This window comes from Lepisosteus oculatus, chromosome 3 (genome assembly GCF_040954835.1).
Source record: "Lepisosteus oculatus isolate fLepOcu1 chromosome 3, fLepOcu1.hap2, whole genome shotgun sequence".
Taxonomy (NCBI): Eukaryota; Metazoa; Chordata; class Actinopteri; order Semionotiformes; family Lepisosteidae; genus Lepisosteus; species Lepisosteus oculatus.
Genome location: NC_090698.1, coordinates 53,823,168 through 53,841,657, shown reverse-complemented (window position 1 = coordinate 53,841,657; position 18,490 = coordinate 53,823,168). Strand labels below are relative to the sequence as shown.

At 34.7% G+C, this 18,490-nt stretch overlaps 1 protein-coding gene across 4 annotated transcripts in view; it reads right to left on the bottom strand.

Annotated features, from left to right (window-relative positions):
* Positions 1-16,361, bottom strand: part of sema6a (sema domain, transmembrane domain (TM), and cytoplasmic domain, (semaphorin) 6A) — an 84,964-nt gene extending 68,603 nt beyond the window's left edge. For 3 of the 4 annotated variants that reach the window (XM_015368138.2, XM_015368131.2, XM_006626853.3), the window contains exon 1: positions 15,904-16,360. The gene's annotated coding sequence lies outside the window, so the exon portion shown is untranslated. Of the gene's footprint in view, positions 1-15,903 lie in introns of all 4 variants that reach the window. The other variant, XM_015368123.2, reaches the window with a different exon arrangement.
* Positions 16,362-18,490: the final 2,129 nt, after the last annotated feature.

Below are 18,490 nucleotides of genomic sequence, written 5' to 3'. Positions count from 1 at the left end.
GAAACTCATTACACCCATTCTATTTAATGAGTGAAATGGACCAGTAGCTGTGTGAGTTTCAATATGAGGCCATAGTACATAACTTTAAGTTTGCTTTCGGAAATGTATGACTCAAATATAGTATCCTGTGTAGCTAAGGAAGTAAAAGGAACATACCTGCAGGGGCTGAATGTATTGTGTACGTATGAAAGAATGTAATGTATTACATTTCAGAAAGCAACTTAGTATAAGTCTTCTTTATTGTTAAACATAAGAGAAGTTCTGAGTTAATACAACTAAGGCTGAGGTACAGAGATGCAGACTATTGTCAATATCAGAACAGAAAGAGCATTTAAATATTCTTTTCAGATTTCAAAGTGCTTCCTACATACATACATATATATGTTTATTATGAGTTAAGGGTATCTAAAAGGCGTAACTTAATTACATGAAATATTCATCTGATGTATTTTGAATGCTGCTTGTCAGTTTGGCTATCATCCAGGGAAGACAAACACAGGTATAACCGACATCTCTCTGATTAGAGAGAAACGGCAACATACATGGAAAGAGCCAAGAGCAGTGAGTGATTAAAGTCGTGAGAAAGGACGGTCAGAAGCCTGTGAAATAGGACGATACATTTTTAAAGAGTGAGTACATAGCCTGGCCCAGAATGTATTAGTGAGTAAACAAGTTAATAGAGAAAACCATTCATGGCACAGGAGGCCAAATATAGACAGGTACAAGGTACATTTGGTTCTGGAAGTGTTAACCAATCAACACTACGGATTTGACATCAGCGGAGTATTGATACACGCACAAAGGAAAAATTCATTTTTTCCATACCACGTCAACAACAATGAATCATGGATTCACTAGTTCAAATCACAACCTTTTATCAGGGTGTGCAGTGACATCAATCAAAGTGATACTCTTAGGTTTAGAGACCTCAGCAGTCACCTTCTGGGAAAGTTCCTTACTGACTATCTTACAGCCAAAACCGTCATGGAAACATGCTGAAAATATTTGTTTGAATCATCTTTCAGAATTTTCACTATGTTTAGAACTGCACCCTTTTCTTTCAAGACAATACTCAATGATATACTACATAGCTATTGAAGCAGCAAATTTAAAAGACGACACTGGCAGTGCTTCCTTGCCTGTACTTATTTTTTAAAAACCTCCTTTTTAAAACCAAAAAAAAAAGTTTATTCTCATTTTCAAATGTTTTTTATACACACAAAATTCAACCTGTCTTTATATGAGAAATACATGCTCGGCATTTAGTTTAAATTCTTATATCAGTTTTCATGTTTAGCATTCTACACTATATTTTTGTATCCCCAAGTATAATGACCAACATTAATTGTACATCTTGCTGCAACCCAGCTGGTCATTAAGGATTGCTGACTTATCCATTTCATTAAACGTTAACATCCAAACAAGCAACCATTTTATGCAGTGAGCACATTCAGCAGACAGGCTACGAGTCAGTCTGATCTGACCAACAGCCTGTGCTATACCATAAAGTTATGGTGTGCAATCAAACTATTCAATTTCACAAATCTCATGATTTGGCATCCCCCATTGGCTGTCATGATCACCTAGTGTTGCTGGGCTCTGAAGTAATATACTTTGAGTTGTGTGGTTGACTCAAACCCCTATTGAATGTTTGGATACTAGGATCCATTCAAATTACATTATTTATTTTTTTCATTATTTTTTCTTGCTATTACTATACATACTTAGCACTGCATGTATAGCCTTTTCTCACTGAATTCTGTCATAGAACCGTCTTTCTAACACATGTTTTGTTTTGCTTTAGAAGCCCATGTTACAGTTTGGAATACATTCAGAGGAATTTAATCAACCCGCTGGAAATCTTATTTCAGCCATGGGATCATAAGAGAATGTTTCTAGCTCTGGTAGAATGACAAGATTACAAGGATGTAATCTCAGAAAAAAGGCTTGGGTTGATAATACAAGGAATTATTTAAACTATAAAAACATGAGAGATGTCCTTTTCATGAACATCTTTATATTTTATTCTTGTAAGAAAAGTCACTTACAATACCAAATAATACTATTTCTGTTAACATCAACACTTTACAAATAACATGAAAGTACTTTATGTAAGAAAACCCTCAGGCTGTGCATATCTTAAAATCAAAAGAATAATTTTATCATTCCGTGAAACAATGTGTACTGTAAAGCATCTTGAGATGATGTGGCATAAAAGTTAGCCTATTTAACACAACATAATTATTATAACCCCACATTTTAAAAACATGGAACATAAACTTACCAATGATATTGACCCTTCCCTAAAGAACACTGAAATGATAATATAATCAATATACACAAAATATTTCATATGAACTACATTGTCCTTAGTCAGAACCATTTAGATATAGGTTGATTAAATATTGCTAACACTAATTAATAATTAATAAAAAAGAATGCTGAAAAGACAAATTACATTTGTCTGTTATTTGTCAAGTACAGTAAAAGTATCCTAAAGAAGTGTTTGAAACATTACATGGACACATATTTAGTGTTTTTAAAAACATTTCTGATGTAGCTGCACTGTACTTTCATCAATATACTTTAAAAATGTAGCTTTGTTTTGTCTTTGCTTTGCAATTCCTTCATGAAGGTTCCTACTGATCCTTACAGTTCTAAGGCAATAAAATAGGTCTTTTAATATGACCTTTAATTGTAGCTCACTGCAATATCCTCATTGAAGTCATTCTAAAATAGAATAATCAATATTTTGCTGCAGAACTATTAAAGTGCTTTCTGCTTAGCAAGGGATCTTCATGTTTTTAATCAAAGTCCTTCGACGGAAACCGACAATGTCACATTTTCAGCTTCTTACAGCCCATCTCACGCCCACTAGACCAGTTTGTTATTGCTGTCATACTTTGCGCCATACACAAAGGTTTGAAAAAGCAAATAATTAATTATACAAGTGCAGAGCTGAAAGGCAAAGAAATGTCTTACACATGGGTGAGTATCTAGGCCACAAATAACTTAGGAGTCTCACTTGATATATCATCTTTATAGACTGCACATACTGTAGTTCTCTCTAATCAACTTGCTATGCTTTGTTCCACCATCCTATGCCCCTCCCCTTGTCCCATCTTTTACTTTCAGCCCACATGATACCCGCGGACACTTAAAAAAAAAACTCTTAGGCAAAAGAACTCAAGCAGCAGAACCAATTAGCAGAGCCCCAAGGGGTGGCAGTGAGTGAAAAGGAGGCACTGTAACTACTGCCCACATAACAATGACACGTTCTTTCAATAGAAATTGTACATGCTAAAACAAAGGTTCAGCACAAGTATATCTCACTTGATCTGAAAAAATAAAACTGCGTCTGTGTTGCTTTGGGGTTTCTTTAAATATAGGCACCACACATTCAGTCATGAAGGTTGCTGTCCTATGTTTTTCCTAACCACCACTGTGCAATTGAATGATTACCTCAGTATGAAATAAAAACAGTGTATACTAACCGACTGGAGTGCTGTCTACTGGCTCAGCAGACACTAGCAGTATCTGATGTCTGGGACCATCTCAGCATTAGCAGATGTTGACATCTCAACCTGATTTACATGTTTGTTGCCAGTGGCTCTTGAACAATCAACACTGCACTCCGCCAGGGGAGTTCAAGCAGACTGCTGTGGACTGCCTTACATACTGTAGAGCACATTGCACAAGAATTGGCATAATGTACCTTTTCCATCAAAGCGAATGCAGTCAATTTGATTGATCTTAGGTGATCTGAATATCAATGCCATTTCAATCACACAAATTGATCCGTTGTGCATACTAAATTAAGCCAAAGCACTCAGTTTTTCTTGTTTTTTTCAAAACATCACATTTACTGAGAAATATTTTAAGAAATGTATTGTTTTTTTTCTAATCAATGCATATAAAATCTGCCATATTTTAGATTTAGATACTGTAACTTAATCTCATATTTTTAACGATATAGTAGATCTCTATTTCAATATGACATTCATTTTAATTGGATACGTATATTTTCTTGCCAGTTTAATAATAAACCAACCAAGAGATTCTTTAAATTAATTTTGTGGGTAAGTGGTGGTATTCTAAGTCACCACCTTGTTCCCAAATGTTGCAAATTATGTAACACTTTTACTTATATTCAAAACATAAAGTTTGTTGCCAAGCCAAAAAAAATACTGCACTGTTCTCATGTTGAATGTTCTCAGTAAAGCACTGCTTGAAAGAAAAAAAAAAGAATCTCAAGTCACATATACTGTATACACTGGACGCCAACTGAGGAGACGTGTCACAAACTACCCACCATACAATCACAGACTCACATGCCTTGATAAGTTCACTTGTATTAATATGAATACATGACATACCGAATGATATGCAGAGAACTCTTACTACTTTATTCCATTTCTTTGGACAAAAAAATCTTTGCATATTGTAGTTAATACTTCTTTTCAAGCTTTGTGTTTTTCATATGTATTTTATATTCAGAATTCAATTTCCTTTGGTTTATTCCCATAACCTTAAGTCTCATATAAAAAATTAATAAAGTTTTGAAGGAACAAAAGAAAGGAGTAAATAATTCTGAAGAATTCTGACTTTTTTAGCCTGTTCCCTATGAGCATGCCAACCAAATAAGTGAAAAGAATACTGCAACATGAGGCCGAAGCTCAAATGAACAGAAACTAATACCCTATTTATAACACCCACACATTGCATGTTCAAAATTTTATGAAACCGCATGATTGCTATTATTGTAATTGACAATGACACTTCTGAAACATAATGACCATGAATTGTTTTAATATTGATTGCCAGCAACTGCAAGTTTTGAGGTTAGGTTGGATCCTTACTTTCCAGTTTATCTGATCACGTTCAACGAATAACAAAGGCAATCAACAAGCCAGTTTCAATCAAGACTGCTCTTTATAGTAAGAAGTGAACATAAACATATGGCTTCATAAAACATTCACATCAATCAGACACTCAGAATGAAACACGGCAGGAGAAGAAGTTTTAAATTACATTTCAAAAGAGCGATTAATGAAAAAAAAAACTTGCCATAGTTTTGGAATGTAAGTTTGAAAATGTAATCTGTAATCTCTTAATTATTCAAATTCACTTGTGTACACACTATAAAAAAGGCAGCAGAGACACATATTTTAAGGTTTAGTCCACCATGGAGAGTTAAGACCCCAAGATTACATTTTTTAACATGGTTCTGCTATTGTCAAAAAGATTTTGGCCTAAGTGGAAGAATTCAGACATCTTATATAAATGCTACCTTCTTGGGAGGTAAACTACTCCTAGTGAAAAAAGGTATAAATTAGTACAAATAAAACTAAACAAGCACACAGAATGGCAGTTTTGTTTCAATGGGATTGGAAGGATGATCATGGAGACTGGAATTTTTGAGTTTAGCGGAACAAGTTGTGGTTGATGAATTTCACACTACGTCGAGTAGAGTTTTTTTTTACAGTGATCTGACACTATTAAGAAGTAAGACAATTAAGCTCTTGGAGGTTCAAAGTTGGAAATGTTTCTTAGCTCTAACTACACGTGCGCTCATCCAGTAATCCCTCACACAGCTTCTCTTGAGGAAGTACACTTTAGTGTACTTTAGTAGTGTTGCTCATTTCCCTTTCATTGCTGTTGGTATTAGTTAAAAGAAAAATGATGCCCACACATTCTTAGTACATGGCTTAAGTGGTACATGTGGTAACAGTTATCCTTTAATAATGACTATAAGATATAAGATAAGATAAGATCACTTTATTAGCCATATACAATTTCTTGCATTAGGAATTTGTCTTTTCACATACCCCAGCTTGCTCTCCATGAAACACACAGACAGGGAGAGAGAAGCTTGGCGTCAGAGCACAGGGTCAGCCATTTATACAGCGCCCCTGGAGCTGTTGGGCTTAAGGGCCTTGCTCAGGGGCCCAGTGGAGTAGGATTCCTCTGCTGGCCGTGGGATCTGAACCGGCAACCTTCCAACCACAGGCACAGATCCTTAGCCACAGAGCCAACGCTTATAAAATTATTTTATTTTATTTATAATAATAATTAAAAGAATTATATTAAAACACAATATTAAGTTTAAATTACATTCTATTTTAGACTACAGCTACTGTCAACACCATCCCAGTCATTATTATTATGTTGTACTACAGGGAAGATTTAAACCCATTTTAATAGAAATAAAAGACAAAATACACTATTGCATTAAACCTTCCTTTTAGAGTTGAGAAATATCTAAAGAAAACAATGTTCACTCAAGAGCTGATAAATATGACATTGAATTTGATAACAGTAATCTATTTTAAAAATAGTGGAGCAATCCAGAATTGTTAAATGAAAACATGAGGTTCCTTTCTCTGAAGTACCACGTGCTGCTCAGCGACTATAGCTGCAAAGCAGGTTGCTCCCGTGAAAATGATGTGCTAAAACAAAAACAAATAGTGCTTTATATGTACTTTGTTAACATTCTACAGTGGCTATGCATGATGCCAGACAATGCAATTTTTTGGTCATTTTGCCTACACAAAAATGAATGTCATTGTAAATTTCCTTACAATGTCACATTATTTAGAACAAAGCAAATGTTTCTTCATAAACAATAAACCAAAACTATGACCTTTAAACATATGGCTACAAAGGACTGTGAAAAACAAAACTCTTCTCGCGATATAAAATTATAATATAAATTAAACAGAACAGACAAAGAAAAAAAAAACCTTGTCCAATAAGAACTATCAGTGGAGGGCATTAAGCACAAGCATACCAATGTGAACTGAATCCCATTTTATTTAAACACACAAGAACTCCTGACTTATAAATTATAGTCCCATGTCTGTGTTTTATAGGTGAGATTCTCTTTCCAAAAGTTTCTAGTTACACTGAATAGCTTTGTCAACTAGAGCTTAGGAAATTCAAGATGGAAGAAAGGAGATACTGCTAAGTACACATATTATGTCAGCACCAATTGGACAAAAAATATTTTAAAGAGTAAAGAAATTTGAAGGTCTTCCCGACAGTCTTATCAATGTGATGTAAACACAGCCTACATGAGTGATGATAATTCTTGTGTCATACTGGCCTTGGGAGTCCTGTTCTCCACAAGCACATTTTACCCAATACATTTTCAACTGACACGTAAAGATAACAAACAGGCATCTGTCTGATACTGGACCATAGATATAAACATTTTTAGGGCCATGCAAAATCTATAAGATAAATCCCAGTTAAATATTACTTAAATTAAATGTTTATTCTTCATCCACAAAATCTGAAGCATTAACACTGGTCTAGTGCATACAGGTATGTAGTGTTACGCCCACGGTTCTTTTGAAAGTATTAGCTGAAAAGCAAGGCAGTAGAGACAATAAATTGTTCCATGTTTGACATGAGAGTGAGAAGAAGAATATATACCCAAAGATTATAGAGATGAGGTTATGCAAAAACAAAATCAATTAAAATAGTAGCAGAGAGTGTGAATTCTTTTCTGTTGGTTTATCTAACGTGGAAAAGGGAAATTGTATAGTGGTGAACAAGATTCTTTAAGCATCATACTTTTTCAGTTTTAACTCATAAAACAGCTGCACAAAACAGATTTTATAGTATGTGACAATGCAAGTGAAGCGTGTATTGCTTCTTATAATGAGCCCTATGCTTTATACATTGAGCGTGTTGGGAGGGGGAACAATTAAACCACCAAAATACCAAATGCTGTCACATTCCATAGAATAGTGCACAATAAGTGACAACTGAGATGAGATTAAACAAACTCAGAACTAGTTCGCATACACCCATTACCATATCTAAAAACTATAGAATAATTTATAACTTTAATATGACAGCTTTCTGCTGGTCAGAAAATATTTTAAATGAAGCTGTCTTGCCTGAGGTTCACAATGAGATGTAGACTTAAAGTAAATTTGATTGAAAAATTTAAGTCTAAGTATGAATTTTTGCTACATGAGTCTTTGTTGAGCATTCAACAGCTAATGATTGTAGAGCTGTAGCATGTAGTAGATGGAATGATTGTTATTTTGAATCTGAAGGAATAACTTTACACATGACAGCAGAGAAATAAGGATATTGGTTAGGTATGGAGCTTTTAGAATCTATCAATAGAACGTAACAGAATATTAGACCTGTAATCTATCTGAAACCTTTTTTTATATATGACACTTGGTAATAAAGAAGATGTACTTTGCCTTTTAGTTGTTTACATATGAAATGAATAACCCAGGATGAAATGGTATCATAACACTGTGCTAAATCCTTCTGGAGAAATCAGCTCAAGCAGTTACATTAAACCATGTTTGTTTAAGATAAGAAGTCTTGCAACATTAAACATTTAGAAGAAGTCAGGCCCAAGCCCCAGCACTGGAAAAGGAACATGAAATGCTGAGGCCTCACATTAAATTTTAAGAAGGATTATAAAGGGTGAAAATAGATCAAAATGAGGCAGAAAAACTTTTTTTTTCCAGATACAAGACAAAAACCCCAATTAAATAAGCTACATTGTAAGGAGCAACATCTTTTCCAGTACATTGTGAAGAAGATTTGGACTAAGTTGTATTAGCTCTCATAAACATTAGAGGGCACCCTAATAAGCTATAAAACCGGAATATACAGTAAGATAGATACCAGTCTACCTCATTACTAATTATTGAGATAACAGTTGTAATAAGAGACATGCTTGAACTCCTGTGTAATCTGTACAATGTAATGAATATAAAGTCTAATACTGGTAAAGGAATCAATTCCTTAATTAAAAATTAAAGGTAAAATACATTTATAAAAATACAAAACATTTTGTGTATTTCACACAACACCACACAGCAAAAATACCATGATTGGACACAGTTATTTTCTCATGGTTTACATATGAAAAAACAAGTATGTAATTACAGAAACCAGTAATTATACATTTATCACCATATGTACAATAAATGTACAGATACCAGACAAATGTTTAGCAAACATTTAGCAGGAAGGTTATGTATTTGGAGGATTTCAGAGTACTAAGTTATTAAAAAATGCAAATAATCAAAGCAGAATGTCTGTAAATACAATAAAATAATTTGTTTGAGAGATCTATAAACATTCACATCAGTAACAGAACAGATAGAGACTGAACCTGTTTAAATGAACCTACAAACATGACTTTCACAACAGGACTTACACATATTAAAGAGGCTGTAAACCCATCATCTATATCACAACCTGGATCATAGGTTAAAGGAGTGCACGGCCACTCAGTCTTATTGCTGAATCACAAAACTGCTCAACCAGGTGACCAGATGGCATCATCTAAGCATGAAAAAGCAAAGAAGTTTACAGGAAACAAGTAGTACCATATTTAGCATCAATGGGCCTTAGGCAGTAAGTGGAAACGTCTTTTTGAATAAAATACACAAACTACAGGTATATCCGCTAGTCAAAAATGAGCAATTCTGAAAGCTTGAACCATAATTCACATGGAGGACAAAAGGAGAAAACAATAATGAGAAGTTAAATGGATCTTCTACCAAGAGTGATGATGGCTCCATAAGAGTTTGTGCCTGCTTTAACTCTGTAAGTACTAACCATTTCACTAATAAAATAAACAAAATGGTGAAAAACTTTCAACATAGATTTATATTTCGACAAAAGAATAATTCAAAGCACACAATTAAATCAATTAAGGAACATTTAAAGAGGAAATAGCCACTGCAATCAGCTAGAATCCAATTCAGACTTTAATTATGAGGGCCTTAAAATTGCCAATATTAATACATTCAATATCCTTTAATCAAAATAATTAGAATTTCTCACATGACAAGAGGCCATCCAAAAACACTCCAGTTATCAGCTTTTCCCAGATACTTTGTTTTTTCTAGTTTTAATTATTAATTGAATGTATTTTTTCACCTTTGTTACACACTCCTTACGTTGCAGGTGAATATTTTTGTGTTTGTCACTATTTCACCATTACCAGGACTCATCAGGGAGGCATTGCTCATATATTCATATTCACATAATTCACAGGAACAACTTGCTTTTCAAAACACATCATAATCCTGAAAGATGTTTCTCATAAGACACGTTTCACTGTCCACTATTAGCTATGCTCTGCTAATAAAAATAGTGCAACAATTTTCTGTCATTGTGGTCTCTGACTTAATATGCAAAACAGAATAAGAAGTGTATTTTGACTGACTCTAGCATTGTGAAATGGTGAGACCTCATTAATATTTAATTTCACAAAGTTATTGCAACTGTTTGCTATGAAAATACACCAAAACACTCCATTGTGTGGGACATAGAAGTGCTAAATAAAGAATACAAGCCATAACATTTACCTTTTAGCATTTATTTTTAGAAATAACATTTAGCATTTATTTAGACAGATGCAAATATTTCAAGCACTGATATTATGCTTGATTCTCTAATATATTCAAGTTGAACAGCATAACAGGTAAGGAATTTAGCCTCTATGCCTTTAAGCATACTGCCCTTCAATACAGTAGATGTCCTTGTATTGTAACTACCCCACATATATCAAAGCATAATGAACAACTGATTCTACCATTCCTTTCAGAGGCTGTTTAATGTTTTCATTATGTTTTATAAAGTGGAATAACAAGTAAGAGGTGGTGAAACAGTGAGAGCCTTGTAGTGGTACTGCGTGAACTAGAGACAGCCTTCATTCATGCACGTGGGAACAATTTTGTTAATTAACTATAATAAATGTAAACATATTCTTCGTTTTTCCTATACTTCTTCTTTTGACAAGGTTAAAACAGAACTTGAAACCAACAGCTTTAGATGCGCTGCTTCATTTACTGTGCAGTGTCTGATTCTAATAAAGTTGACTCAATAATTCCCTAAGATGTTTTTAAGACATCGTGCTTAAAATGAGCCATTCACTATGAATGTTGCTGCATTCAAAAGACTGCATTGCACAGTAGAAAGAAAAGTGCTGTGCATTGTTTTCTTCAGTTTTTTTTTCCACAAGTGACTTCTATTTCGAGTTAATTGACCATCTTGCTTATGGTAACAGCCTGCTAAGAAATGAATATGTGCAATTCTGCATCAAAATGGACTTCTTTACATTATTATTAGAACCACCTACTTCTGTTATCCCTGGGAAAAAAGGAAACCTTGATGCAACATTTCTTAAAAGAGTCAATAGGTCTTCAGTAAAAAAACAACAACACTGGACCACAGACAAGAAAAACCAGGAACCCCACCCGAAAGATGTGTCTTTGTGAAGGTCAGTAATCAGTACGTTCATGTCCAACACATTTCCTTTAATCATACTTAAAAGGAAACACCTTGGAGATAACAAAGTCCTTTCCCCCAGGACAAGAAAATAGCTTCACCCACTCCCAATATCATTTTTCAAAAATCATCTTTCTTGCAAAATTAAAGAAACACAATATTTTCCCAAACAGTCAAACTTCTAAGGTTGGAGAGGTTTTTATTTGCACCTGGACATGTTTTCAAAGTGATTCTACTGCACCTACCAAAGATCACAACAGTTTAAAGGAAAAATAAAACATCTATGTCAGAATCCAAAGGTGCACATTTCCTTTTCTATTGTAATGTAACATTCTGGCTAGAAAATGACATTTTACCAAGAGTATCACAGCTTCTGTGTGTCATCTTGCCTGGGATTTCAGTCCAATGGCATTCACAAAGACAAGTTTCTTTATTATGGTAAAACATATAGCTAGCTAATTAAGCAAGAAAATAATAAAAAAGGAAGAACCATTCTAGTTAATTAAAAAAAATTTAAAAAGAGAATATTTTGCCAATTGAACAAGCAATCATTCTGATCGTAGATTGTACTGTCACTGTTTTAATCAAAGTCCTACAGTCTTGTACTTTAATATAAGTCTGATTTAAGACACCTATCTCATAGAAGAGTATGAAGACATTCCATAAAACATTTTACACTATACTTTACCATTGTCAATAACAGGCATTACAAGACGTGACACAAACAAGCAGTGTAAACCACATTTTGAGGTAGATGTCCTATAAATGTGACATAGCACTAAACTGAGGCATACAAAAGACTTTGTGAACAACCAGGTCCCAAAATAAATCACTGTCACAACTACTCATACAGGCGCCACTACTAGGTCCTTTGTACAGGGAACACACCACCTGCAAATTACTTTTAAATCGGTAACAGAAACAGTGGAAGCCATTCGAAGACACAGTTGGATACAATACTATTCAGTCACTAGACCAACACAGTTTACATAAAGGTCTTAGAACAAGCAACTCATGTATTTACCACTTTTATCAAACGTAATCCAATTCATACTACTGTAACAATCACTATGAGACCAAAAGTCAGATACTTATATATCTATATAAGCTAGACCAAAGTAAATGGTTCTTATTCTATATTATCAAAGTAGTTTCTACTACATACTAAATACCTGGACTAATCTAGGATAAATCATAACTTGGATATGAATAAGAACAGCCTTTCAGAAAAAGGAAAGCTTTGATCAGGAAAGTGTTTTTTTTTTTTTGCATTGCAACACTAATATCTCTATTGAAAATGATGGAGTTGAACAGAGTTGCAGATACTTACTCTACAAAAGATCTTTGATAGCTATAAAGTGAAAAAACTTCACACATTTACTCCATATTCAAAGGTTTTCTCAGTTTTGAGGGGAGTGTATGGCAAAGCTTTCTTCATTATAAATTCAGGTTTAACATAAAAAACAGGTTTTCAGGAAAAACACTTGTTCTCATCACAAGGGTTTCAAGTGTAATAAAGTATCCAATTATACATTAAACTTTTAATTATCTGCAATTTCCCTCAGGGGATCAATAAAGTATCTATCAATTCACATATTACTTTGGCTTAATACCTTTTTCCATTGAACAAACAGATTTAAAGATAAACTGCCTTAGTATACTTCTTGTTTTAATGTAAGAGAAACAGAAATGTTCTCTGCACATTGTCGACATTATCAGAAATTCTTTGCCAATATTTAAATTCAATCCTCTGCCCAGCCATTCTTCATTAATTCTAATGAAAAGCCTCCCTAGTCTGGCAGCAAAGGCAGCCATTAATCTTTGAACTGTAAACTACCAGCAAATTCAAGTGTGAGGCCAAAAAACTACTACGTAAACAGACCAAATGGCTTGAGATCCATACAAAAAATATATCAGGCATAATTACGGTGAGATCCATGGGATTTTTTTCACCATAAAATCTTTTATTAAAAAAAACACAATATTGCAAGCTTTTATGCTTTTTGGAGCAAATGATGCCATTGAAAATGACTGCTAAGAGCACTGCCCTGCAATATTTCCAGCCATTCCCAAGGCACCCCAACACTATCTGAGGCTTTGAAACTATGGCAACCGAATAAGAAAGCAGGCTCCATGATTAATAGATGAAGATCCCAGTGACAATCTAGCAAGGCCATAACTCAGGACGAGCACAGATGCGCTTACATCAAACCCAACTCCAAGTGCACTTGCCAGACACTTGAATAAGGACAATGGATTTCCAAGAAATGCATGATCACAAAATAATTTAAGACAAGTGGATGGCTGTCTGCTAATCATCTTGATACAGTACTTCATTTTGTATTTTAATCCCTTTACATAGTATTCTGAAGCTCTAACTTTCTTCTTTTAACACAAAACCTAATTTACAATGCAGATTTCAGTAGGAACTGCTTTTAACTATTTGGTTTCAAGATCTCTTGGGTTAAAGCATTTGAATGCTAACTTTTAAAGTACCCCGAGTTAGAAAGGCACTTTTGAGATGATGCTCATGAAGATCGCACTGGGTAAAAATAACGTGGGAAAAACAGATTCCGTAGCTTTACATTTTTAACATTATCGTCTTTATTGTAAATAGTCGTCGTCGGTTTCCGATTCTCTGTAAGTCATTAAACGGTTAACATGTTACATCAATTCGATAACACATTTCATAAAATAAGTTTTATATGAAACCAACAGAAATGCTGACCTTTTTCAAAGTAACAGATGTAAACCTGAGTGGCATGAATGAATTTACATTGGTTTACAGTTTATAAATACTTTAAGTGAGTAATTTATAATTACATTGCCATTTAACCTGGTGTCTGATCTCTACGCATTATTTACCTATGAAAAAACCCGAGGTAAAACGAACTGTGTTCAGAAAGGTAGTTATCCAAGAAGTATAACTGCAATCAAATCTTTGTTGAACCTATTCTGTTATGCCGTTTCACGTTTTTCACTTCCTTCCCGAAAACGTTCCGTTTTAAGTGCACAAAGATAGAAAGGGGTTTTAAGACTGTAATATAGATATATTTAAATAGCGATGTATTTCAACTGACACAAAAAGGCTGTGATATTACTACACACCTCCCTCGTAGGAAAGGATGCGCTCAGCGCCATGACTTGGTTACAAGGCGGCACACGTATTAGCGGGGGTCAATTTAATCCTAACACCGTTGCTGTCAGCGATTGTGCTCTACCCAGGGGATGTGGTTCATTTTATTCTTCCCCTGCTTACAAATGGCTCAAATTAATGTAACGAAAGAAAAAAACCCGAGACCAGACTGCAAACAGGCACTCGACTAATACTGTATATTTCTACGTTCTTTTTCCAAAGAACTAGTTCCTAAAGCATATGGTATTTTTCGTTTAAACACAAATGCCAACTCCTTAATTATCCACATGGTTTAGTGTTATACTGCACATTGCGACTATACATTGTGACACTATCATAAAAGACTAATGGTTCTGTTTAAAATTTCACGCATTTGAATCCTGACAGCCTCTGCGTGTATTGGGTCCGTGTACCTCTGGGAAGCTGGTGTTTTGTTGGAATATTATTTTACTTTAGTCCCTTAAAACTTCTTAAGGCAAGTGGCATAGTGTTTTGCCCGAACTTCAGAGTTGAATGCCTTGACCTAAAAGGTACGTTTTTTCTCGCCATGTTGGACTTCAGGAAAGCTGCGCTAAACTTTTACAAGTTCTGAAGTTGCTGTAAAATCAATAAATAGCTGAATCTCACAGACTTGCCCAATACGCATAAAATCTCTTCCAGATACAAGGAACCTCGCTTGTAAAATGCACAGTCTGATGTACACAGTATCAATAGCACTGACGCAAACACATTAGCAACTGGTTTAAGACTCCGTGTCACGGATGAAAATCTTCAGGACCACTCAGCGCAGATTACTCTAAATTTTATTTGGAAATATACATAAAACAAGATGAGTTTTGTTGCTCATCTTGTTTCAGGGGCACATAAAGTCACTCCGCTAACATGAGAAATCCCAAGCTTAAGGATTTATTTAAGATCACATATATACGGATACATTTCTGTAAACCAGCAGACGTGAGAACATGTTTCCCTTGAAAGACAAAATTGAGTTTAAGTGGAGATATGTTTTAAATTATTTAGTGTTATATTATGTTTCTGTTAACTTTACGACAGGACTTCACAATTTTATGAAGGCTTCCTAGTAGCTAACACTGCCAAGTTACAAGCTGAGCAGCTCACATTTTTAGATGGGAAATATATCCACAGTAAAACTGTCACTACATGTATTTTACTCTAGCAAAACACGGAGTGGAAAATGTCTCTATATTTAACTAAGGGACTTTGAACATAGAGTGATTACAAAATCAAATAAATATGAAAATAGCTTTGCTTTATACAAAATAAAGGCAGACCATTACAAATAGAATAGTCCCTGAAAACACATTGTTCGAATGAAAGAGAATATGCGATGCAGCCAGCCTTGCTGTACAAGTTGCATATTTGACAACGTCGTGTTAATATGCAAAATAATAATACATACACTTATATATAAGGAAAAAAACAATCCAGAGACACGCATGCAAAGAAACTTAAGAAAAATACTCTACCTCCTGCTCATGAATAGGCAGCAGGCAAGGATAGCAGAACTAGCTGCAAGACCGTCCCGTTAGTAATCCATTTAAGATTTTGCCTGGGCAGTTCCGATTTAAAGTATCTTTGTTCTTCGTATAACTACATGAGTGTTTAAGTAGAATATTTTCTTTTAGAAATCTGTGAAGAGTACGCGCTTTTGTCATACAGACCGTGAGGGAGCTTTGAACAACAACTTTTGTTCTTCAAGCGAGAAAATCCAGAAGAAATCCACTTTCAAAGCCAATGTTGTTTAAATCCTTTAAGGAAACCGAAACAGAATAAATCTTGCCTCCAAGAATTGACCATGTAGTGTCCCGAACCCTGTTCATTCGCAGCAGGCTAGCACACCGCTCCTCACAAAAGCTCCTAGTCATCCTATTTGGAGATGAAGGTTTCTTACTAGCGCACACCGATCCCAGCTGTCACTCGCTACAAATGGGGAGGAGTTAAATTCCAGACTGGATCACAGTCATGTGGATTTGGATTCCTTGTGCTACCGTCCATACAGTATTTACCAAATGTTTACTTGAACGGAACCATAACGTCTATAATTTAAAAAAAAAATAGAAATAGAGAGTGAGTTTTACTTAGCATTACTACTTACATTATTTTTATATGTTCAATAATTCAATGGTTTTTTATAGGTAAACCTTGTTTTACCCTGATGTCCTGGTTGTGTTGTCGTTAAAATGGGTTAATGATGCGTAAAATGCACCTGTCTCACGTGCGCAGTTTCTAGGAAGGAACCAACAATTCAGTAGGAAACTAAAATATCTCCTCTACAGTTTTACACATGGTAAACAATGTGGCTTTATAAGTTTCGTATACTTATTGAAACGAAAAGCAGACGAAATGCAGTTCTAGGCGGCTAAACTGTGGTCTTTTAAACTCTCCTTTGTCATGGAGGAAGAAACCCAACTCCGGTGGGCTGGGATTTTCCAGGCACAGTGTTTCTAATCGCCCTGATCCCCTTAATAGCCAATCAGTTCTGTGAGGGAAGAGGAGAGCAAATCCTTTTAAAGTTGCTGCTTCGGTATTGCGATTTCAGTTGTGCTGAACATGGTTTGTTTTTTGTGCATAAACCCATGTTTCTTAAGGAACTATGTTCTGCTGCTCGTTTAGCACACTGTGCGATATTTGTGGTACAAGAACTCTCGTTCATACAAAATACATCTCCAGAAATCCCTCTCAATTCTTCAAAGTCGCAATTGTAAAGGGATTACCTCTATAGCAATCTATCTATAGGAGTAATGACGAAGCGCACGGATGACAGGCTTGGCAGGCTGTAATACAGACGCACTGTTTTACACGACAGGTGATTTTGTACACAGTGTTGAAGACCGAAATAGTTTATAAATGATTCATTTCTAAAATGATTAATGGGTGAACAGAAAGTGATATTATTAATTTCTAGTCAATTAAAAAATACTCAATTGAAGTAAATAACAATAGTAACTACTTACAAAATTTAATTCAGTTTTCTTATTTTTGCTTATTTTTAGCCAGCAAAAGGTTTGCTAAAAATTGTTTCTACATGATTGTTGTGTCGTAGATGATTAATGGTACCTGGGAGATCATAATATAAGTTGAGATACGTTTTCATCAGGATATCAATTGATTTATAACAAATAACGATTTAATGATTTTTTCAAAACCCCTGTTATATGTACACGTGAGATTATCGTATCACTAATCAGACAAAAACAAACGCGAAACCAATGTAGCCAGGCTGCTTTCTATTTTATGTAATTTCGTTTAAAATGTAATATATAAAGTATAGAATATAACGGGATGTCACATAACCAGCCGTTGCAACTGTAGTCAATCGTGGGTGATTAGGAGATGCAGAAAACTGCGGAAGAAAGTGACATGGATATTAATGTATCCTTCTTCTGTATCCTTATCAATATTTGTAGCTGCAATAAAAAAGTAAACAGAAATCCTGGATACAGTATATAACAGAAAATGTGGAATTTAAATCCAAGGTAGTTATATTTAAGCCTTTTATTAATAAGACTTCATGTAGAACATTATGTTCACTTCTGTTCACCACACCACAAAAAGTACTGTATATTATAGCCTTAGAAGGTGGTCAAAATAAAGACACAAGAATAATTCCTGGTTTCGGGGGTTTGCCAAATACTGGCTATCTAAGGGAGTTAAATATCTTCAGTATAGAACAAGAGGGGTCAAGAAGGCATTTAATTCAAGCATACAAGATTCAAACTGATATAGATAGGTTTAACCATGGGACTGTTTTACAAAATTGGAAACTAAAAGGGAATTTATTCAGGATGGACACTGATTTCTTTACACTGATAATCGTGGGTATCTGGAACAAGCTTCCCAGCCAGGTTCTTGAAGCCAAAACTCTGAGCACTTTTCTGACACAGCTGGACAAAATTTTAGTTTCATTTAGTTACTAAACTAAAAAATGAGATGAAACAAATGGTCATTTGTCGCATGCACTCTTTCTTATGTTCCTATGCAGCATGTCACTGCCACTGGATTAGACAATGTTTCACTTGTTGTAAAGGCCACTTTTTATCTGAAGAATGCACT